The following is a 23,599-nucleotide window of genomic DNA, read 5'->3' on the forward strand; positions in this document are numbered from 1 at the left end:
CTTCCTTTATGGAAGAAAAGTAGTTGCTGCCACGTGAAGTTGCACCAAGAGATGATGGCTGCCGTTTATGTCATTTTTTTTTTTTTTGACAGGCAGAGTGGACAGTGAGAGAGAGAGACAGAGAGAAAGGTCTTCCTTTTGCCGTTGGTTCACCCTCCAATGGCCGCCACAGCCGGTGCGCTGCAGCTGGCACACTGCGCTCATCCAAAGCCAGGAGCCAGGTGCTTCTCCTGGTCTCCCATGGGGTGCAGGGCCCAAGCACTTGGGCCATCCTCCACTGCACTCCCTGGCCACAGCAGAGAGCTGGCCTGGAAGAGGGGCAACCGGGACAGAATCCGGCGCCCCGACCGGGACTAGAACCCCGTGTGCCGGCGCCGCAAGGTGGAGGATTAGCCTAGTGAGTCGCAGCGCCGGCCATCTTTTTTTTTTTTTTAAAGAGAACAGATTTTATGCATCCCAAATGTCCAGTTCCAAGAGGACAATCACATGGGAATATTCCAGTACAACATGGGTTTCAATACTGTTTACGTTTGTGTTTCCTGTTAGTCTGACAGAAAATATCTCCCTGCAACCAGCAGTCAGGTGTCCACGCCCATCCTGTCACATACTCTGCAGCTGAGATGACATCTCGGGGCCGGCATCGTGGTACGGACAGTTAAGCCACTGCTTGGGACCTTTGCATCCGTTATTTGAGTGTCTGGTTTGAGTCCCGGCTACTCTGCTTCTGATCCAGCTCCCTTCTTATGCACCTGGGACGCAGTAGATGATGCCCCAAATACTGGAGTTCCTGCCACTCATGTGGGGGACCTGGAAGGAGTTCCTGTGTCCTGGCTTCAGCCTGGCCCAGCCCAAGTGTTGGGGCCATTTGGGGAATGAACGAGCAGATGGAAGATCTTTCTCTCTGTGTCACCATTTAATAAAAAAAAAAATCAATAAATATTTTTCAAAAAGAAGTGTGCAATCCCTGCAGGGGGAAGTTAGGTGGTTTCCAATGTCATTATTACAAACAGGGTTATAATGAGTATATTTGTAAGTACATCTTAGAATATTTCCTGTAAATTATTATATCAAAATTATGAACATACTTGAGGCTTTTAATTGGATTGCTCAAGTGCCCTTTGAAAAGTTTATCCCCAAATCATATTTCCACCCTACTTCTGGGAATCTCGCCAGCACTAGGGGAATTTTATTTTTTTTAAATCTTTGATAAAATTCTTCAGGAGTTGTGAGGGGGCGCTGGCACAAAGCAGACACTCAAGGAGGCGAGGCTCAGCTGTGTGGACGGCACCAACCCGCCCAGCTGAGATCACCTGACCTGCTCACGGGGCAGCGCTAAGCTTGCTAAGCTTGAATGCAAAATCTTTGGCAGGTGTGCACCTGCAGAGTCAACTGAGGACCAAAAATACTAAGAACTGTGTCTGTACAGAACACATACAGAGATTTTATTTTCCGTGTCATTATTCCCTAAAACGCGCAGAGTAACAATGATTTATACAGTGAGCACTGCAGTGGGTAGTTTAAGTCGGGTAAAGATGATTTGAAGTCTACAGGAGAACAGTGTGGACTTTATGCAGAGCCCACACCACTTTCTGTAAGGGACTTCAGAGTGTGCAGATTTGGGTGCCCATGGAGATTTCCGGAACCAGCCCTCCGGGATTACGGGGGAGCTGCAGGTAGTGATCCCCACTGTAGTCCCCGGTCTCTGAAGGAGAATCAGAGCTTTTCCCTAAGGCCTCCTCCCAGCCCTACGTGTCCTCCTAAACCAGCCACCACTTCTGTGGACAAATCACCAGTGACCCCCGACTCTGCCCCCAGCCTCCAGTCAAAGCAGCAGCAATGTCGCCACCTCGATTTGATCAGAACTCACTGTACAAGAACGGAAACGCACTCTGGCCCAGACACACGTACAGTTACTGTCAACCCAACACTCAAAAAGAGGAGTGTGAGAGTGGCTTTCCTTGGGCTAATTAACGATTTCGGCCCTAATTGTAGCAAAGACAGGTGAAATTTAAAAATCTCTTCAACATGTTTGTAATTTCTTACCAAAGGAAATTCAAACTACCTTCACAGTGGGTTTGAGTCAGCAAAGCAGTCGTTTGTATCAGAGGCCAGATGTGGTGGACGGAGTGACCCCAAGCCCTGCACAGAGCTCCGCATCCCGATCCCCCAGACCCGGTAGTGGGCCAGGTCACAGGGCAGGGGAATGAAGGCTGCAGGAAGACGGGGCAGGAAACAAAACACCCGCAGCTCCTTACAGACCGGAGAGAGAGGCCCCGTCAGCCTAAAGGCTCCCTGCAGGGAGTTCCAGTGGCGGCTCCACGCTCCAGGACTCAGGCACGGCCCAGGGGCCCCCAGGGAGCCCCCAGGGTCCGGCCGCGCAGCGCGCTGAATTCCCCGGGCGTGTCCGCAGGCTGCGCGCAGCTGCCCCTTAGGGAAGCGGTGGAAGGAGGCCAATACCTGGACCCACCTCCTCCAGCAGAGCCGGAAACCCTGCCAGTGGGCACGGGGCCTGCTGCTGGACTCCCAGTGCATGCAAGGCAACGTAAAATTGCACGTCCAGGGCCGGCGCCGCGGCTCAATAGGCTAATCCTCCGCCTAGCGGCGCCGGCACACCGGGTTCTAGTCCCGGTCGGGGCGCCGGATTCTGTCCCGGTTGCCCCTCTTCCAGGTCAGCTCTCTGCTGTGGCCCAGGAGTGCAGTGGAGGATGGCCCAGGTGCTTGGGCCCTGCACCCCATGGGAGACCAGGAAAAGCACCTGGCTCCTGGCTCCTGCCATCGGATCAGCGCGGTGCGCCGGCCGCAGCGCGCCGGCCGCGGCGGCCATTGGAGGGTGAACCAACGGCAAAGGAAGACCTTTCTCTCTGTCTCTCTCTCACACTGTCCACTCTGCCTGTCAAAAAAAAAAAAAAAATTGCACGTCCACCTCCCGTGTGCAAGTCTGAAACGAGAGCCTGTGTAAGGGCAGCGGGCTCCTCTGTGGGAGAAGACCGGCCTGGCCGCTGACCTCACTCTCACCAGGCTGCCAGGGCCACCTGTTCGCTTTTCGCCCATCCGCGAGAAGAATTACCCCTAAAATGTGGGAGTAGGGGCAGCTCTTCCCCGCCTGAACCTGCGGGGAAACCTCCGTGTTTGGTAAATAAAGCGCAGCTGGGGACCTAGCGCAGGCCGGGCTGCATGTGCCGCCAGTATTAAGGCGCCTTAGCTCATTTACTTCCTGCTGCTTGGCGGCCGAGGCAGATTGTTAGCACCCTGCTTAGAGGTGAAGAACAGGGCCTCTGGAACACTCTGGAACACTCTGGGAGCTGCACGGTCGGTCAGTGAGCAGTGGCCTGAAGGCTGTGCCCCGCCCGAGGTGGGCAGGACCCTGGAGCACTCTCCCATCACACCTCCTACCCCTTCCTCAACATTCCTCACCCTCCTTCACTCTCCAGTGCGAGGCGGTTTTCACGGTGAGGAAGGTTAGGGTTAAGGTTCTGATAAGGCAAAGTGCTGGGGGTCAGCCTCATGGTGAGGATTGATTCAGGCTGGGCCAGGCATTGTGGGTGATTGCCGGGAGGGGACCTCACTGGTTAACGGAGTTAATGGAGAGACAGAACTTGGTCCAAGTCCTATGTCACCTGTGACTTCTGCTGCAAATAAGCATTTGTTGACAATTGCAGTGGGACAAGCTTCTTCCTGTGCTATGTCAGAAAGTAATATTTTGATTAAAACAATACAAGCCATTTCAAGGGAAAAGCTGTGAGTGGGACTCCTGAGTTGTGCTCAGGGAGGAGGGGCAAGAAGGGGTGAGGGATCTGACTTTCTCTGGGAGAAGTGCAGAAGGGAAGCCAGGAGCCAGAGAGCAGTCTGAGAGGGCACAGCCTAGCTAGAAAAACTGCTGGAGGTGAAAATGAGGAAAACGGACTTGGGTGCTAAACTGTTTGTTTAGGGAATTGAACGCAAATACAGCTCTAGTCTTAGATTGATCTAGAAAGACTGGTGGAAGTGAATCGAGCAGCCATTGAAAACTTGGCTCTGTGTTTGGAGGTGAGTGGGAGGCACATCGCTGGACCAGGGTCAAAAGACAAGCACTGCAGGGGACACAGGAAGCTCCAGGATGGATCAGGGTATCGCCGCTGATGGATATGAGACTCATGAACACAGGAAATGTGGTGTTCGGTAAGCTCCACGAAACTGGACTTAGGAAAAAAGAGAATGATAGCTAAAGTCAAAGTGCGAGCGGCATGTCTGGAAAATTGGGTTCCAACAGATTTCCTCCCCACTCCGTCAGAAATCCTTTCACAGCATCAGTATTAACAATTGAGGGGTGGACATTTGGTTCACAGTTCAGATCCCATTTGGGACATCTACATCTTATACCATAGTGCCTGGATTCCAATTCCAGGTCTGCTTCTGATGCCAGCTTCGAGCTTGGCCCAACCCCTGCTGTAGCAGCATGTGTGGCATGAACCAGCAGGGGGGAGCTTGGTCTATCCCACAGTCTTGTTGAATCAAGCAATCTCTCTCTTTCTCGCTCCCCTCTCAAACAAAATTAATTAAAAAAAAATTTTTTTTTGACAGGCAGAGTGGACAGTGAGAGAGAGAGACAGAGAGAAAGGTCTTCCTTTGCCGTTGGTTCACCCTCCAATGGCCGCCGCGGCCAGCGTGCTGCGGCCGGCGCACCGCGCTGATCCGATGGCAGGAGCCAGGAGCCAGGTGCTTTTCCTGGTCTCCCATGGGGTGCAGGGCCCAAGCACCTGGGCCATCCTCCACTGCACTCCCTGGCCACAGCAGAGAGCTGGCCTGGAAGAGGGGCAACCGGGACAGAATCCGGTGTGCCGGCGCCACAAGGCAGAGGATTAGCCTAGTGAGCCGCGGCGCCAGCTCTAATATTCTTTAAAGGCAGCACTATTGAGAGAAATCTGCTTTTTGTTTGTTTGCTTGTTTGTTTCTCTTAAAAGAAACCCAGTTAAGTGTCTTTTAGCCTTCCATAATAAAACTATTATCTTTTAATTCATTTTTAAAAAATAGCCAAAAATTTTTCCTTGACAGAATTCAAAAGATTTGATGGCTTTCTCCACTGGTGACAGCATGTCCTCTACTATTTCCTACGTTAATTTTCTTAATATTTTAGAGAAAAAAAGAAACAAGATCAGCAGAAAACAATTAATAATTGGAAACTTTTCATTATATTGCCAAAGGAGGAGGCCATTACTAAATAGAGCTGAACTTATTACATGCCCAAATCAAAGAGAGCTACATGTGCAAGAACAATCTCTCCTAGCAGAGCAGGTGTTTGCACAGGATTCGAGAAGTGTGCAGTGAACACCGTGGGTGGACGTTGAGAGATAGCAGTGTAAGGGCATTTATTACTGCTACTTGGGTCCTTCTTGCTATTGGTGTGCATGCGGCTGGCCCCACCAGGCTCCTAACATGTTTTGCTGCCCATCGGTGCATTTTCTGAGCATGTCCTATCGCAGTGGCTGGCTTTCAGAAGCAATGTCGTTGAGGGGAGTTGTCATGGGTTCATTCATTAGACGCGATTTAGAACTGATTCTGGTGGTTCACTGTCACTGTGATTACAGGAACAGCCACCATTTCTCAAAAGTGAGGAAATTCTTACCCAGAATCTCCCTTTTAGCCATCTCTTACCAAAGATACTGGTTGTCTTCAATGTTAGGACTTAATTCCCAGAATGATTTAATTACAGAATGGATGGATGTATACGCTGAGTGTCGGTATTTTACCCATGTTTGCCATTGAATTATTACTGGGCAGTCTGGTATAACAGATCTTTGCTTTGCTCTCTATTTTGTATAGGCCTGACATGTTGAGTTTCTGACCTTTTACAGTGATGGATGTGGTTTCTAATGTGTTGAGTCTTTCTGAGGAGACTTCAAAAAGAATCACTATGTTCCTGAAGTTCTGTTTATGAAATGCATGAAGTTTGTATACCTTAAATAGAAGGTATAAAATTTCATATAAAATGAAATAAAAGATCAATTTATTTTGGTGCAAAGTGATTTTGAAATCTATGCCTAACTTTTTCATCATATGCACTTCCCATGAACTCTGAAAACTCCTTCATACTTTAAATGCATTAATTGCTGTAGTGGCCATTATTTGTGAGTTCCTAAGAATTAGTGAGTGGTAATACAGTTGATAATTTTTAAAACTTAGTTTTAGCAATAGCTTATAAGATCTGTATTATAAAATTCACACTGTGGTTGTAGAAAAAATAGACGAGTTAATTATTCTTACTTAGAGAAACATGAGGTATTACCAGAGAAGTATACAGTATCTCTTGTGAGAAGAAGATGACCAATAGATGCAGGACTCTGGGCAACCAGAAGAGTTTACAGAGGGGATGTCCCAGGGAGGGAAGACAATCTTGCTCTGTCGTCTGGGAGAGAAGCTGTTCTGTGCAGTTTCCTGCTTGTGCTGATGAACTTGAATCATCATTCAACTTCCATGTACTGTCTGCTCCCAGGATTCCTTGGAGAACCTCAGGCTAACATCTTTGATTTCTGTAACATTCCAGTTGTTTTTTATTTGGAAATGAGCAATGTGGTTTTAATTGAGAAATATGCATTTGAAGGCCAATTCCTGCCATTTAATGCCATTAGACTAATTGGGTGTCCTGGATGAGCTGGTCTCAGAGAGGCTGAAGGTGGTTGTTGGTGTCTTTTTGAGGACTTTGGCTCTTCTGGCTTTAGGTCAGTTAGGGGATGATGAGAGGACTGGTGGAGATGAGCGTTGTGTGCATGTTCATGGCAGAACTGAGTGTGCTGGATCAATCCTTTGCAGTATTCAGCCAGGTCTGCCTGGGAATGTGTGTGTGTGTGTGTGTGTAAAATCAGTGGATATTTTTTGTTCACATGTGGTCCTGACAATTCGGAGGGATGTAAGTTCTTGAGGGGGAACACGCAGGGTCATGAAAACTTAGGGTAGTAATTTAGGCTGTGTGATAGCTGATACCTCTTAGCTCAAATCATTTTTGATCCAATATCCTATTTACTCATTCCACTCTTGCAAAGAACAGGCACACTTCTGATTTATTTGCCCAGTAAAGTATTTCTTCTGTCACTCCACGATAAGTTGGAACTCCCTCACTAGGGAACATAAGATGTGATCATTTTAAAGCCACTCTGAGTGGTAAGGCTTAAAAACAGGATTGCTTCACACAATGTATAAAACAAATGTACTATAGGCACTTCACATCTATAGCCCATAGAAGCAGGCAATTGTATAAAATCCATTTGGATATGTTGACAGAGTTCTGTTAGCTGTGAAGTTTTTTTTTTCATGAAGTTATCTTTCTATTCTATAAAAATTCCTTCAGCCAGAGCAAAGTGTTTTGTGCAAAAGTCTGCTAAATTATTTCTTCTTTTTTTCTTTTGTCCATTTTCATAGGATAGCCTACAGAAGAACACTGTGTTCCCATAGCATTCTGAAGTCATGCACTACTATGAAAGCCATCAGTTCTAAGTGGACGTATTTACCACTTAATTTTTACCAAGCTAATGTGCCTCAGCTAAGGTCACAAGTTCAGTCCTTTGAAATAAGTTTCCATCTGGTGAGAGATTGATTCTACATGGGACTGTGGAGTATTATTATAAACAAAACTGATTTTATCATTTTCATTTTTTTCTTTTTTTATTTTTTCAGATGAAACCCATAGCATAACAACATTTGATTAGAATTTTCTATGGAAATGCCTAACACTTCTGTTACATTGTGCATAACACCTTAGGGATAGGTGCATCTCAGATTTCAAAAACAGTCACAATCATAAGCTTTCCCTGTTGTCAGGTTGACATAACCAAAGCCCAGGGTGACATTTCATGTGCCACATGAGGAAGCTATGACCAAAGCCCAGTGTGGTATTTCATGTGCCACATGAGGACAGCTGTGATATGCTGGGGGAAATCAGTCTGATGTGTAAAGAGCTCTTCTCCAACCACTCTGCCTACATCTGGGGAGTCTTTGGTTTCAAGGTTGCTTGGAATAGAATTAGTGATAATTTCTATTTTGGATCAGTTTTATTAACATCTAGGTCAGCCATAATCTGAGCGAGTACAGAAGTTTCAGGCTTTTCTAGAATCACTCACTCTGTGGGACATTTCCGTTGTGGTCCTTCGGCAGAGTGTATCTCCACCTGTTACGTTTTGCAGAGGCTGGGCTTCAGAAATCTCTGTTCTGGTAATAGCCCCCGATTTTGTTAGGATATTAGCTTGGACGTTTTATGTCCCTGAAGTATTTGGTCTCCAGTCCTATGTGCATGGTACTAAGAGAGTGGGAACTTAATCCAGTTAGATAGTCTAAAGGTGAGGCCTTTAGGAAGTGACTGGATTGGCTTGTGTCATTAGGTGAAATCCTGGTGGCTTCATAAGCAGTGTGGACACACACATTCACAGACATAGGCACTCCCTCTCCCTGCTGATGCTCTGCACTGCCCCAGGGCTCTGCCAGCAAGAATGCCAGCGGTGGATGCTGAACCAGTGGAACCAGCGGGTCTTTGACTGTGAACCTCCAGAGCTGTGAGCTAAACAAGCTCCCTATCTTTAAACATTTACTTTCTCCAATGTTTGTTACAGTAATGAAAAGCTGGCTAATACAGTCCCCAAATAACAATCACAGTTTATATAGTGAAGAAAACATTTCTACTACTTGAGTGATTTTAGAATTTCAAAGGATTTAATTGTCTTAATCCTGTCTTTAAATGTCCTATATTCATAATGTTTAGACAAATTTGATGGGCCCCAGTTTACTTTACTTCCCTGTAGACTAGATAATTCCTGAGATAGTAAACAATGCATGTCTGATTTCACATACAAACCAAGCAATTCAAGTTCATACTCCTGGCTCCATCCTTGATGTAACTCTCATACAACACGTCCACATTGCTCTTGTCCTACATCAACCCAGGCAGACAGCCTCTATGCAACAAAGCCTATTGGAGCCCATCTAAAGTTGTCTCCCTATCCTGCCTTGCCTTCTCCAGGAAACCCCTGTGGTCTTTGCCTTCTCTGCACTCCTGCTTCGTCACCGACACTGGTGTCCTTCATGTGCTCCTACGTTGCATGGTCCACCACTTTTTGCCAGTTGAACTAGTAAAGTTCTAGTTATTGTGAGTCACATTAAATTTTTCTTTCAGTGACTTTGACCTGTCTACATCATCTCTCAGTCACCTGGGCACAAATCACTGATACTCAAATTGTCATAGTTCAAGGTTGATGGAAACTACAGATACCATGACAAGAAGGAAGACATGTCATTTAACACTCAGGTGTATGTAAAGTTTCTGGAGTTGCTGATGTTTCCTTTGTCTACAGAGAGATTTACAAGGTCATTTTTTGTTTCTTGGGCAACATAGGGAACTGGTCCTTCCAGCAGGTGAACGTGTATGTGCTTTGAGTATACCCGAGTGTCCTGACCCCTGGACTCCTAATTTTCAAACAGCAAAGCTCCTCCTGGTCTTGTTTCTATTTTAGAGTCTGGCCTTGGTTTGTTTCTTAGTCTGAGGGCTACACATTTGTGGTGTTTCCTAGCTTGTTTACTTTCTAGGGCTGTTTTTATGATGGTGAAATATACTATACATGACACAAAACGTACTATTGTAACCCCATTTGAATGTTAAATCCAATGGCATTAAGCGCATTTGTGTTGCTATGCAGCTGTCACTGCTACCTATCTCTGGAATAATTCACCCTCCCAAACTGAAATTCTGTGCCCATTAGACACTAACTCTTTGGTCCTTCCTGGTTCCCTGGAAACCACTATTCTGCCTTCATCCTCTATGAAATGGACTATTGTGCATACTCCATATAATTTGTAAATATTTATGTAAATCAAATTGTACTAACCCTTTTCTATCTGGCTCATTTCACAAGGCATACTGTGTGTAATACGCATCTGTTTTGTCACATGTATTAGAATTTCATTCTACACATTGCTTATCTTTTTACTTCTCAGTGGACGTTTGGGTTATTTCCATCTTTCGGCTATTGGGAACAGTACTGCTAATACCTTTGGTGCACACTTATTTGCATGCTTCCTTTCAGTTCTTTTGAGTATATAATTAGAAGTAAAACTGCTGGGTTATGTAGTGATTCTTTGCTGAATTTTCGAGTACCACACTGTCTTCCTTAGAAAATGCACATTTATATTCCTCCCACCAATGCACAGGGTTCTCAATTTCTCCAGATCCTTGCAGACACTTGTTATTTTATGCTTCTGGGGATGATGGATATTCTTATGAGTGTGCCATGGTGTCTCATTAGAGTTTTGGTTGGCATTTCCCTGAAGATTAGTGAAGCTGAGCATTGTTTGAGTGCCTGTGGGTTATGGGTACCTCTTTGGAGAAATATCTATTCAAGTCCCTTGCTCACTGTTGAATTGGGTTGTTTATCATTTTGTTGTTTGGTTTTAGGAATTCTTATGTGTGTTGATTGTAATTCCTTATCAATTCGATGATTTAGAAGTACTTTCTAGGGATAGGTGAAAATGTCTTCATAGAGTTAAAATCCTCTAACTTGGCAATCTGCAGTTCCACTTTTTACAATTCTTTTGTGTACTTGAACCCATTTGGAAGAGGAAAGAGATTATCTGTACTTCAGCTCTTCATGTACCACGGAACATTATTTGAAATATTGATATCTTACTCATCTTACTTTGTCTATAATTTTGTATACTTGCCCAATCTTAAGTTAAGGGAAAGCCTTCATAAAGGGCCTTGGATAATGCGTTTCCCTTAAAAATGACCCCTTACAGCCCTTTCTGAACTGTGCATGACCAAACAAAACATCACAGGAGTTCCTCACTGGCTGCTTTAACAGTGTTTTCATCTTAACAGCCTATGGATTAAAGGAACTGTGTGGTGTGGATGTGAGGCTCCAGGACAATAATTATCTAACAAAGCCCTGAATTCTGTCATTGTCTTCTGTCTCTGAATGTTTTTAAAAGTTATGGTGAAGTCCTCAAGTAATCTTAAGACCAGGGTTTAAATCTTTGAATCTTCAGCTTTCATCATCAACAGAACTAGGCACTGTACAGGGTAATTGTTCAATGCAATATTTTTTCCTGTTTAAAAGTAAAAATACAAGCAGGACCCCCAAGGAACATGCAGTATCTTAAGAGAGGTGGAGGAGCAGAAGCAATGGAAAGGATTAGTTGGGGAGGGCAGTGTGGAAAAGGCCAGTTATATAGAGACTTGCAAAGAATGTGAGTTTCAGAGGGCTTGAGAGGCAATAGACATTTTTTCTTTGCTTTCTCTGTATAGTCTTTGAGTCTTGATTCTTGTTGACACTTTAGCATGTAGTCAAAGACAGCATATCATAACATTTGATATTTTATTTCTCTTCTAGAGTTTCTTTTATTTATTTATTTATTTATTTTTTGACAGGCAGAGTGGACAGTGAGAGAGAGAGAGAGAGACAGACAGACAGACAGAGAGAAAAGTCTTCCTTTACTGTTGGTTCACCCTCCAATGGCCGCTGCGCTGGCCGCAGTGCGCCAGCGCAGCGCGCCAATCTGAAGGCAGGAGCCAGGTGCTTCTCCTGGTCTCCCATGCTGGTGCAGGGCCTAAGGACTTGGGCCATCCTCCACTGCATTCCTGGGCCACAGCAGAGAGCTGGCCTGGAAGAGGGGCAACCGGGACAGAATCCAGCGCCCTGACCGGGACTAGAACCTGGTGTACCGGCACCGCAGGTGATTAGCCTATTGAGCCGTGGCGCTGGCCCTAGAGTTTCTTTTAAATGTATCTTTTATATATCAAAATATGTTCCTAATGGCCATCATAATTCTAAATCTTCCCTAGAAACTCTTGCGAATCATCAAGCTAATCACAGTATTATTTTGAGGGCCTATCTATCAGTCAGGGGTTGTATGCAAGGAGGTTGTAGCTTTGATGTGGACAAGCCCATTGCAAACACAAAAAGGGTACACTTGGTTACAGGTCTAAGCTAACATATACTGCCCTGGGTGATTGAAAAATTAAGGCAAGGAATAAGCCAGTCGATAGACAACCTGGAAATCTGACCCCAGAATATGTAGTTAGCAAAATGACCTATTTCATGATTTACTAATACAAAAAAATGACCTCACATGGATTTTGTTAGGGGTAATTGGGCATGGAAACTCCAGCACTAATGAGAAGTCACCGTACAAAGGGACTGCTACATTACCAGACCCCCAAATGTTCCACTGGCTTGATGGAACTTGTTTGTTCTACAATTCCATGTCTAACTTATGTACTCAAAGGGCATAACATTTGAAAGAAGTGGAAGCACATAAGAAGACTCTGTACAGATGAATAAACGTGAAAGTGAGACGAGTAGTAACAGAATACAATTGATGAGAATATTTACCTAATAATGCATTTCTCCAAAAGAGGTCACATTCCTTTATAAAATGGCATTTTTAAAAAGATCAAATCATACAATACTGGTACAAATTCAGCAATGCAAACAGCCAGAGCTGATATGATAGTTGGGAGATTCCTGGGCAGCAGTTCAAAAGGCCTATCACAGCCTGAGGCTCAAAGCGGCCTCTGAGCTTTCCTATTGTTTGAAGACTTCTTAGAATGACAACAAAGAAGGGTCTTAAAAGGAACCTTGTGGACTTTGTCTAGGGAAGGGGCTACCATGCAAATTCCAATATAGATACCAGAATTTCTTAGTTGCTTAAGCAAGGAAGAGAAAGACTTTTAAACCCAGTCCCCCTACTGAGATTGGTGGGCTTTAATGTGGGGAGAATTTGGAGGTTTGTGATCCTGCAGCTGTGACAGTGGGTTACTGTTGAGCTGCTGCCTACTGATTCAACGGCTTTGGCACCAGTTCTGGTGGTTGCTCGTTATTCTTGACATGGCAGGTTCTAGCGATGAAGATGAGCCAGGGCAGAGCCCAAGCTGAGTCTTGGCATATGCAGAGTGAGCAGAACCCAGACTGCTGATTTAAACCCCTACTGTCTGGATTGTCTTGCTATTTCTGTATATCTCAACCTGATCATAGGGTGGGAGGCCTAACTGACTAATCTGATTGCCCCTTTCCCAAAGGACTTGTTGAGCTGAGAGCAGGAGATGCTATAAGAAGCCGATCTGTCTCCTTTCTCACGGATAGAAAGTGATGTTGGGCAGGGACTATATCTTTCCTTTGGGATGCCAGGCTGTGCGTGCTGTATGCTTCTCACAAACACTCTGGGTGTTTCCTTGTCCACAGGCTGGAAAAAGTGTTCCTGACAAAGAAGTCAACGCGGAGAAAGCAGAACCAGGAGATGAACAGGAGGGGCAGCCATATAAGGACGAAGTTACAGTATCCAGACTCAAACTCAGCACATCTCAGCATTTTAGTTCTGTAAAACATTGACCTCTCTTTTATGGTTAAATAATCTCAAGTGAGTTCATAATCTCATACCCCATTTATTCTCACTTCCCTCCAGTAGCCAGCTCCCCTCTTTCACATTCCCAGCTAGGTTATCTCAAGGTTAGTATGTGGGGGTCCTCCAAATTACTCCTCCCTATTATCAATCTTTCACCATGTTGGTTAAACATTGCCAGGGATTCATGATTTCTGTTTCTAAATCAAAGAGGACTGGACACATGATGCCTTCCTTCCCATGCTGCCCTGCCCTATTCTTGCATAGGACTGCACACATTGGCCATTGTGCATTGCCCGTAAGTAATCTGAATATCCTTTGTGATTTATTATGTTGGTATTTTTGCCTGGGTTCCTTTTCATCTAAATGTCTCAACACTCTGAATTCCATGAAGAAATTTCACCCCTGTGCTTCCTGACTTAAATCTAAAGCTTTCTCTGATTACTAACATTGACAAGTGCATATCATAGCTATTCTCAAACCTGCATTGTAACTATACTTTGTGTATTGGGAGGAAGTAAAAATCCACCTTTCTCAGTGGCTGAATGTGTAATTGGGTGATTTGAGTTTACATCTTTATTGGTAAACTCACAGCAACACTATCCACCCATTTGTATTCCACAGATTTGTGCAGAGGAGCCACAAAGTTAATGCTTAAGAATGAGCGATGGAGACAAGAAGCACATCAAGTGGCCTGAGCTCGCAGTGCTGTGTCCTGTGGGTGGTTGTGTGTGCTTTATCCCTCACAGATTGTCACTTCTCAGGGGGAAGAGTAGAGGTGGCAGGCGTGTTTAAATCACTCTCAAGAGCAGCATCTGGGACACAATTGTGCCTTGTTACAATCTTCTGCATCAGTAATGGAATTAGAAATACATACGACAGAAAATTGCTACATCTTGCACCAAAGAGCACTTATGTTTTGCACACAATAGGTTTTAGAAACGTGTTTCTTTAAAGAAAACTCAATTCCAAATTGAAGTTTACGAAACTTGCACCCTTAGGAACAAAAGAGTTACATCTGTAGCAAAGTCTGTACAAGACAGTTCTAAGCATTAAGTGGCAACATATAATATAAAATGGTTTTCCTAATACTTGTTTGATTTCTATCACCTCATGTTTGTCCTGGTGTGTTTCACAGTACTAAAATTTAAATCACTTTTATGAAAAAGTTCTTATTAAAAAAAAACCCTCAAACCCCCAAACTGGCCAAAAATTGGGTTCACAATTCTTTCCCACTAACTGCTTGGCACCTCACACAGTTCGATGCTTGGGCTTACCTCTTCCTATTGTCTCTTCTCAGAATAGGATCTATAGCCCTTGGCTTCTATGAATGCTTGGGTTAGGCTTGGAGTTCTTGGAACACTGTGTGCCCTGTGTTTCCTCCCAGTTACAGGACCATTGATGATCTTCAGGTGCTCATCAGTCACAGCAAACAGCACAATCTTATTTTAGCCCTTGTCCTAGACAGAGACAATTTTCTTGAGTTGTTTAAAAGCATAAAACTCATCGACATCTGGTAGACCTGAGGATAACCGTTCTTTGTCCCCAACCTTTTGAATGAACAGAGTAACAGGTCAACTTGCCCTTGGAGCTGATATAGTCACTGCCGTGTCCTCTGACCCTTGAGGACGTGGAGGTAGCAGTGGCTATGTGACTTCCCAGGTCACACTGGGAAAGTAGCAGGGTTGGGACCCTACCTTCTGATTTTCACCCAAATGAATGAATGTTCCTTGTTTCTCTTGCATACAGAGTCCTGGGATGGAGTCTGCTGAGTATGCATTTGTCCTAACACATTGTAGCAACCTGTGTAAGGAAGCCCATGGGACTGTCCCTTCCTATCAGGCTCACTTAGGACCCTACCATCTCTCTTGTCAGCTTGGCCAACCAAAGGGGATGAAGTTCCTTGTGCTGTTTGAAGGTGCAGATGCTCATTGCCGTAACCTGGGCTTGCATGGTCCTCATCCTTACCCCTGGCTATGTATGGATGACCGCCTTCTGTCTGGATGAAGGAGAGGCATGCATGAGTTCATGGAGGACTGCTGTGCTGGTTGTTGGTATAAGACTGTTAAACAAGAGCTCTTCAAAAAGTGCATGGGAAATTAAAAAAAAAACTACATTTTATACCAAAATAAACCAAAAATATAATTTTTATAACACATCTGAATGGATCTAGTTTGAGGCACTAAGAAAGATGAGACAGCTGTTTGAAAAGAAGTATGAATAGGGCAATAAGGATTCTAAAACTGAAACAAGAACAAACATCAGAAGTTGGGAGGAAAGAATTGGGAATTAAGCGCTCCTGTACCAAATGCACATGGGGACAATGCCCCAAAGAAATAATCAGTTTACAAATGGAGAGGCTGTTTTAAGACAGGATGAGACCACTGTGACAATGCAGCCCACAGTGGCACAGCATCCATTATCAAGTTTCAAGGAAAAAAATTAAACTTGTTTTTGCCTGATGACAGCAACACCCTAGACACTTCAATCTGTTCAGCTGATACAATTCTACTGAAAAAGTGGAGTAAACTTTCTGCTTGATGGGTGCCAAAACAGCTACACCTGGAATTAGTTTTAGATCCTTGATCAAATATAAGTTGGCTGTAGATGTTTGGGTTGATTTCTGGTGTTTCAATTCTGTTCCATTGATCTATCCATCTGTTTCTGTACCAGTACCATGCTGTTTTAATTACAACTGCCCTGTAGTATGTCCTGAAATCTGGTATTGTGATGCCTCCGGCTTTGTTTTTGTTGTACAAGATTGCTTTAGCTATTCGAGGTCTCTTGTGCCTCCATATAAATTTCAGCACCATTTTTTCCAGATCTGAGAAGAAGGTCTTCGGTATCTTGATTGGTATTGCATTGAATCTGTAAATTGTTTTTGGGAGAATGGACATTTTGATGATATTGATTCTTCCAATCCATGAGCATGGAAGATTTTTCCATTTCTTGGTATCCTCTTCTATTTCTTTCTTTAAGGTTTTGTAATTTTCATCGTAGAGATCTTTAACGTCTTTGGTTAAGTTTATTCCAAGGTATTTGATTGTTTTTGTAGCTATTGTGAATGGGATTGATCTTAGAAGTTCTTCCTCAGCCATGGCATTGTCTGTGTATACAAAGGCTGTTGATTTTTGTGCATTGATTTTATACCCTGCTACTTTGCCAAACTCTTCTATGAGTTCCAATAGTCTCTTAGTAGAGTTCTTTGGGTCCCCTAAATACAGAATCATGTCATCTGCAAAGAGGGATAGTTTGAGTTCTTCCTTCCCAATTTGTATCCCTTTAATTACTTTTTCTTGCCTAATAGCTCTGGCTAGAACTTCCAGAACTATATTGAATAGCAGTGGTGAGAGTGGGCATCCCTGTCTGGTTCCAGATTTCAGTGGAAATGCTTCCAACTTTTCCCCATTCAATAGGATGTTGGCTGTGGGTTTTTCATAGATTGCTTTGATTGTATTGAGGAATGTTCCTTCCAAACCCAGTTTGCTTAGAGTTTTCATCATGAACGGGTGTTGTATTTTATCAAATGCTTTCTCGGCATCTATTGAGATAATCATATGGTTTTTCTTCTGCAGTCTGTTAATGTGGTGTATCACATTGATTGTCTTGCGCACATTAAACCATCCCTGCATACCAGGGATAAATCCCACTTGGTCTGGGTGGATGATCTTTCTGATGTGTTGTTGCATTCTATTGGCCAGAATTTTATTGAGGATTTTTGCATCTATGTTCATCAGGGATATTGGTCTGTAATTCTCTTTCAGTGCTGCATCTTTCTCTGGCTTAGGAATTAAGGTGATGCTGGCTTCATAGAAAGAATTTGGGAGGACTCCCTCTTCTTCGATTGTTCTGAATAGTTTGAGAAGAATTGGAGTTAGTTCTTCTTTAAACGTCTGGTAGAATTCAGCAGTGAATCCATCTGGTCCTGGGCTTTTCTTTGTTGGGAGGGCCTTTATTACTGTTTCAATTTCTGTCTCAGTTATGGGTCTGTTTAGGTTTTCGATGTCTTCCTGGTTCAATTTAGGCAGGTTGCATGTGTCCAGGAATCTATCCATTTCTGATAGGTTTCCCTGTTTGCTGGCATACAAGTCCTTGTAGTAATTTCTGATGATTCTTTTTATTTCTGTGGTGTCTGTTGTTACATTTCCTTTTTCATCTCTGATTTTATTGATTTGGGTCTTTTCTCTTCTTTTTTTAGTTAGTTGGGCCAATGGGGTGTCAATTTTGTTTATTTTTTCAAAAAACCAGCTCCTCGTTTGGCTGATTTTTTGGAATGTTTTTCTTGATTCAATCCTGTTGATTTCTTCTCTGATTTTAATGATTTCTCTTCTCCTACTAGATTTGGGTCTGATTTGCTGTAGGTTTTCTAGATCCTTGAGGTGAATTGAAAGCTCATCTATTTGGTGTCTTTCCAATTTCTTGATGTAGGCACCTATTGATATAAACTTTCCTCTTAACACTAAAACTAATTCCTGGAGCAAGGACAGTCTATTCAATAAATGGTGCTGGGAAAATTGGATTTCCACGTGCAGAATCGTGAAGCAAGACCCCTACCTTACACCTTACACAAAAATCCACTCAACATGGATTAAAGACCTAAATCTACGACCTGACACCATCAAGTTACTAGAGAACATTGGAGAAACCCTTCAAGATATTGGCACAGGCAAAGAATTTCTGGAAAAGACCCGGGAGGCACAGGCAGTCAAAGCCAAAATCAACTATTGGGATTGCATTAGATTGAGAAGTTTCTGTACTGCAAAAGAAACAGTCAGGAGAGTGAAGAGGCAACCGACAGAATGGGAAAAAATATTTGCAAACTATGCAACAGATAAAGGGTTAATAACCAGAATCTACAAAGAGATCAAGAAACTCCACAAAAACAAAACCAACAACCCACTTAAGAGATGGGCCAAGGACCTCAATAGACATTTTTCAAAAGAGGAAATCCAAATGGCCAACAGGCACATGAAAAAATGTTCAAGGTCATTAGCAATCAGGGAAATGCAAATCAAAACCACAATGAGGTTTCACCTCACCCCGGTTAGAATGGCTCACATGCAGAAATCTACCAACAACAGATGCTGGCGAGGATGTGGGGAAAAAGGGACACTAACCCACTGTTGGTGGGAATGCAAACTGGTCAAGCCACTATGGAAGTCAGTCTGGAGATTCCTCAGAAACCTGAAGATAACCCTACCGTTCGACCCAGCCATCCCACTCCTTGGAATTTACCCAAAGGAATTTAAATTGGCAAACAAAAAAGCGGTCTGCACCCTAATGTTTATTGCAGCTCAATTCACAATAGCTAAGACCTGGAACCAACCTAAATGCCCATCAACGGTAGATTGGATAAAGAAATTATGGGATATGTACTCTTTAGAATACTATACCACAGTAAGAAACAACGAAATCCAGTCATTTGCAACAAAATGGAGGAATCTGGAACACATCATGCTGAGTGAAATAAGCCAGTCCCAAAGGGACAAATACCATATGTTCTCCCTGATCGGTGACGACTGACTGAACACCAAGAGGGAAACCTGTTGGAGTGAGGTGGACACTATGGGAAATGGTGGCTTGATCAGCATAGCCCTGACTGTTAATGAACAACTTAATACATTATCCCTCTTAGTAGTTTTTTTTATCTGTTCTACTTAATATGACTGGTTTAGATCTGTAATTGATGCACAGTTATTCTTAAGTGTTGAAAATTAACTGAAATGTGATCCCTGTTGAACATGGTGGTGGGAATGGGAGAGGGAAGAGATGTATAATTTGGGACATGCTCAGGCTGACTTGCCCCAAGTGGTGGAGTTGGAAGCATACCAGGGGATTCCAATTCAATCCCATCGAGGTGGCATGTACCAATGCCATCTCACTGTTCCAGGTGATCAGTTTCAGTTCACAGTTGGTCATGGTGAAGGGACTGGGAGTCAAAGGGAACACATAGACAAGTCTAGTACCTGCTAACGCTAACCGATGGAGTAAATAAAGGGGAGAGTGATCCAACATGGGAAGTGAGATACTCAGCAGACTCATAGAATGGCAGATGTCCTAAATAGCACTCTGGCCTCAGAATCAGCCCTAAAGGCATTCGGATCTGGCTGAAAAGCTCATGAGAGTATTTCAGGCATGGAAAGCCAAGACACTCTGGCAAAAGATCTCTGCGAGTGAGATCCCAGTGGAAAGAACAGGTCATCAAAGAAGGAGGTACCTTTCTCTGAAGGGAGGAGAGAACCTCCACTTTGACTATGACCTTGTCTAAACAAGATAAGAGTCGGAGAACTCAGAGGGCTTCCATAGCCTTGGAAACTCATGACTGGAGCATAGGGAGATTACTGATGCCATAGACAGGAGTGTCAATTGGTAAAGTCAACAACAGGAGTCACTGTGCACTTACTCCTCATGTAGGATCTCTATCCTTAATGTGCTGTACATTGAGATTTAATGCTATAACGAGTACTCAAACAATATATTTCACTTTGTGTTTCTATGGGGGTGCAAACTGTTGAAATCCTTACTTAATGCATACTAAACTGATCCTCTGTAAAAAAAAAAAAAAAAGAAAAAAGAAAAAAAAAAAAGAAATTATCAATTCCCAACTTGACTCTCACTGGGATTAAACATGACAATAGGTCTGCTCTGATTTCATCATCATTTAAAAAAATCATCTATTATTTTTCACTTTATGTTTTGTGTGGGAGCAAACTGTTGAAATCCATACTTAATGTATACTAAGCTGATCTTCTGTATATTAAGATAATCGAAAATGAATCATGATGTGAATGGAAGGGGAGAGGGAGTGGGAAAGGGGAGGGTTGTGGGTGGGAGGGACGGTATGGGGGGGAAGCCATTGTAATCCATAAGTCGTACTTTGGAAAATTATATGCATTAAATAAAAGTTAAAAAAAAAAAAAAAAAAAGAACTTTAAACAGTGTAAGTTGGGGCAGGCACTTAGTCTGGCAGTTAGGATGCCAGTGAAGTCATCCATATCTCACATTAGAGTAGCTGTCACAGTAGTAGTAGAGCGGCTGTCACATGTCACATTAGCATACCTAATACCAGCTCCTGACTTCAGCTTCCTGCCAAGTACAGACTGTGAGAAGCACTGGTGATGGCTCAAGTAAGTGGGCTTCTGCCACGTATGGGACACTTGGATTGACCTCTCAGCTCCTAGTTTCAGATTAGTATAACCCCAACTGTTGTAGGCATCTGGGGTGTCAATCAATAGACAGGAGCATGCTCGCTCGCTCGCTCTCACTCACTCTTTCTGCCTCCCAAATAAACATTTAAAAATAAATAGGGGCCAGCGCTGTGGCAAAGCGGGTAAATCTGGGTGCGAGTCACAGCTGCTCCACTTCTGATCCAGCTCCCTGCTACGGCCTGGGAAAGCAGTAGAGGATGGCCCAAGCCCTTGGACCTCTGCACCCATGTAGGGGACTTGGAGGAGTCTCCTGGTTCCTGGCTTCGAATCAGCACAGCTCCGGCCATTGCAGCCATTTGGGGAGTGAACCAGTAGATTAAAGACCTATCTCTCCCTCTGCCTCTGCCTCTCTGTAACTCTGCCTTTCAAATAAATAAATCAATCTTTAATTAATAAATAAATAAATGTAAAAAAAAAAAAAAAAAAAAACAGCTACACCTGGACTAGCTGCAAACACGGGTGGAGTTTTCCATGGTAATTTTCAACAAGTGGCATCAAGATCCTGAAGCATTTCTTTGAAGAATTGCAGCAGAGGATAAAACACGGGTTTCCCAGCATGGCTCTTGAAGAGAAAGCATCCAGCAATGTCTACCAAGAGATGCGAGTGCTTTGGTCAAAGCAAAACCACAGTGGTCCAGAGTAGAGGTCATCGCCACCGTGTTTTGGGGATGCCCAAGGCACTTGGTTGCTGACTTTCTGGAGGGCCAGACAAGGAGGAAGTCGACTTGTTCTGAGGATGTTTTGAGAAAGTCTGCCAAAACTTTAGCAAAAAAACAAAAACAAAAACAAACAAACAAACAAACAAACAAAAACCAGGCAGGACAGCTTCTCCAGAGTGTCCTGTCATACTCCTACTCATCCTTTTAATCAAACCAGGGCAATTTTATGTGCATTTGATGGGAAATCATTCTAATCCAGAAATCTCTTTGTTTTCTAGTCTTAAACAATATTTACAGGACATCGCATTTCTTAATAACAGAAAAGACTGCATTGATGTGGTTGAGTTCCAAGACCTGTACTCTTCTGTTATTACTGTTACCAGTTCCCTGCACTGAGAAATAATGTTTACACTTTTATTTTTATGTCTATGTAATATGGGTTTTTGAAGCATGTGGAGAGAGAGAGAGAGTGTGAGAGAGAATGAATCAGAGGTGCTGAAGAGACCATTGATAAAAGCTGGTAGTCTAGGTCAAGTGTATTTTATAAACTAAGCAGAAAGCAGACCTTCAGTGAAAACTTGTGTATTGAGACAAGTGAAAATACAAGATTGCTTTTCATATTGGGGAAGAATTCTCTTTCTTAACCTCAATGGAGGCATCTGCAGGCTGCTGTTGCCTTGCTGGGGGGCGGGGTGGGGATGGCAAGCACCCTCAGGGACGCTGACATTGATCTTTTCATACCTGGAAGCCAGCACAGGATCTACCATGAGTAAAGCATTCAACAGAGTCATAGATGGTGTCCTCCAGGGGTTCATAATTCATCTTTCTCTAAGAACACAAGGGAGACATTTGGTAAGTTCCAAAAAGTGGTAAAGAGTGAAACACCAGCTCAGGAGAGGGGAAGTCGGCTTCCCGTGGGGGCTGCAGAAGGAGGAAATGAAGATGGCAGCACGTGAGGAGGCGGCTTGCAGGAGGGGCTGAGTGCACACAGGAAGCTCCTGCGTCTCCGGGTGGGGGCAAGCTTTGCCTGTGCATTCCAGCTCCGAACGTTCAAAGGCACTCTCCTTGCCTCAAAAATGAGGCTACCCATGGGCATCCTTTATGGGAGTGTGAAATTGAGTAGTTTGAACTTGAAACTTTATCATTAAAATTTGGAGGTATATTTTAACAGGTTTAGGAAATTTTTAGTTTTAAGATTTAAAATTTTAAGGATGTAGAAACAATGCCCTTGGTTTTGCTTCTTCCATCTGTAACCACAAATTGTATTTTCCTTGACCTCCTATGATGTTATTTATTCCATTCCCATGATAGATAACTGTGACATTAGATCTAAGGAACAACTTCACTGCTTAATTTAGAAAAATGGATAACTCAGGAAAGGAGATGATGCAATGTGACTTCAGCTTGTAGATTATTTTCTACCTAGTTAGCATCTACTTTCTCATAATGTAGGCTCTGTTATTCATAAATGATTTTTATCATTTCTCATGTCTGCTACATGTAATGTAGTCTGGCATACAGCAGATACATGAAAAATTCAAAACAAAAAAGTGAATAAACAAGTTAATAAGGGAGCCATCAACTTTTTCAGTTTTGGTAGGGGAGTATTTGATGTATTATAGTCATGTTGTAAGAGTTCCTAACTCCACATAACTTGAACTGAACACAAGGTGCAGGTCTCTGGTTTGTTGCAGACTCTGGAAGTCAGCATGTTACAGATGTGTGGTACTGAATTACCAGTGACACAACCAGCAATGGGCAGTGTCCTGCCTCTGTGTAAAAAAGAGTGCACATAGTTATATTTTAAGCCTCATTAGAGAAAAATGGCAGCAGAAAACAGATAATGAGAATAGACAGCTTTGGATCACCATTAGCCCATTTGTCAAGAGATTAGAACTATATAACTACATAGAGACTTAAGGGAGGAAACTGTGGCTCTGGCCACACTGAATGTGACGTCATTATTCACAAGCAGAAGGGCACCGCTGGGCATCGTAGAAGACTTGATCATAAGTCTTGGGGAATTAAATGCCCAGGCTTCCCTAACACCAAAGACATCTCTACTCTTACTCTATCTTTGCTACCCTGTTTAGACACCCAGCTGTTTAATCAGCTGCTACCTTTTTTCACTGTTTCTAGTGTATGATGTTACAGTGAATTTAAACTGGCCTGAGCAGGACCTGTAAGAACCATTTCAGCACAACAGTAGCATTTACCCCTGAAGTCCGCCCTGACAGGGTCTGTGTAGGGCTTGTGTCACCGTCTATGAAAATGCACACTTCACAGCTCCACTGGGGAAATCAAGCTCACTGGGTGCACGGAGTCGATGAACTTGAGCAGAGTCTGGGTCTCTTACAAGGAAAATGATGAGAATACCTG

General features: G+C 43.5%; 1 long non-coding RNA gene across 8 annotated transcripts; it reads left to right on the top strand.

Annotated features, from left to right (window-relative positions):
- The first annotated feature begins 3,109 nt into the window (after positions 1–3,109).
- Positions 3,110–15,432, top strand: LOC149122434 (uncharacterized). Of its 8 annotated transcripts, none has more exons than XR_016220301.1 (4): positions 3,110–3,352; positions 13,197–13,460; positions 13,565–13,651; positions 15,103–15,432. It is a non-coding gene; the product is annotated as an uncharacterized LOC149122434 (long non-coding RNA). The 8 variants fall into 8 exon arrangements; XR_016220297.1 differs by lacking the exon at positions 15,103–15,432 and adding an exon at positions 13,978–14,478 and having other exon boundaries at positions 3,111–3,449; positions 13,197–13,371; positions 13,535–13,651; XR_016220300.1 differs by lacking the exon at positions 15,103–15,432 and adding an exon at positions 13,978–14,478 and having other exon boundaries at positions 3,111–3,352.
- Positions 15,433–23,599: the final 8,167 nt, after the last annotated feature.

Source organism: Oryctolagus cuniculus, chromosome 14 (assembly GCF_051225735.1).
Source record: "Oryctolagus cuniculus isolate XC-2025 breed Fujian yellow rabbit chromosome 14, ASM5122573v1, whole genome shotgun sequence".
Taxonomy (NCBI): domain Eukaryota; kingdom Metazoa; phylum Chordata; class Mammalia; order Lagomorpha; family Leporidae; genus Oryctolagus; species Oryctolagus cuniculus.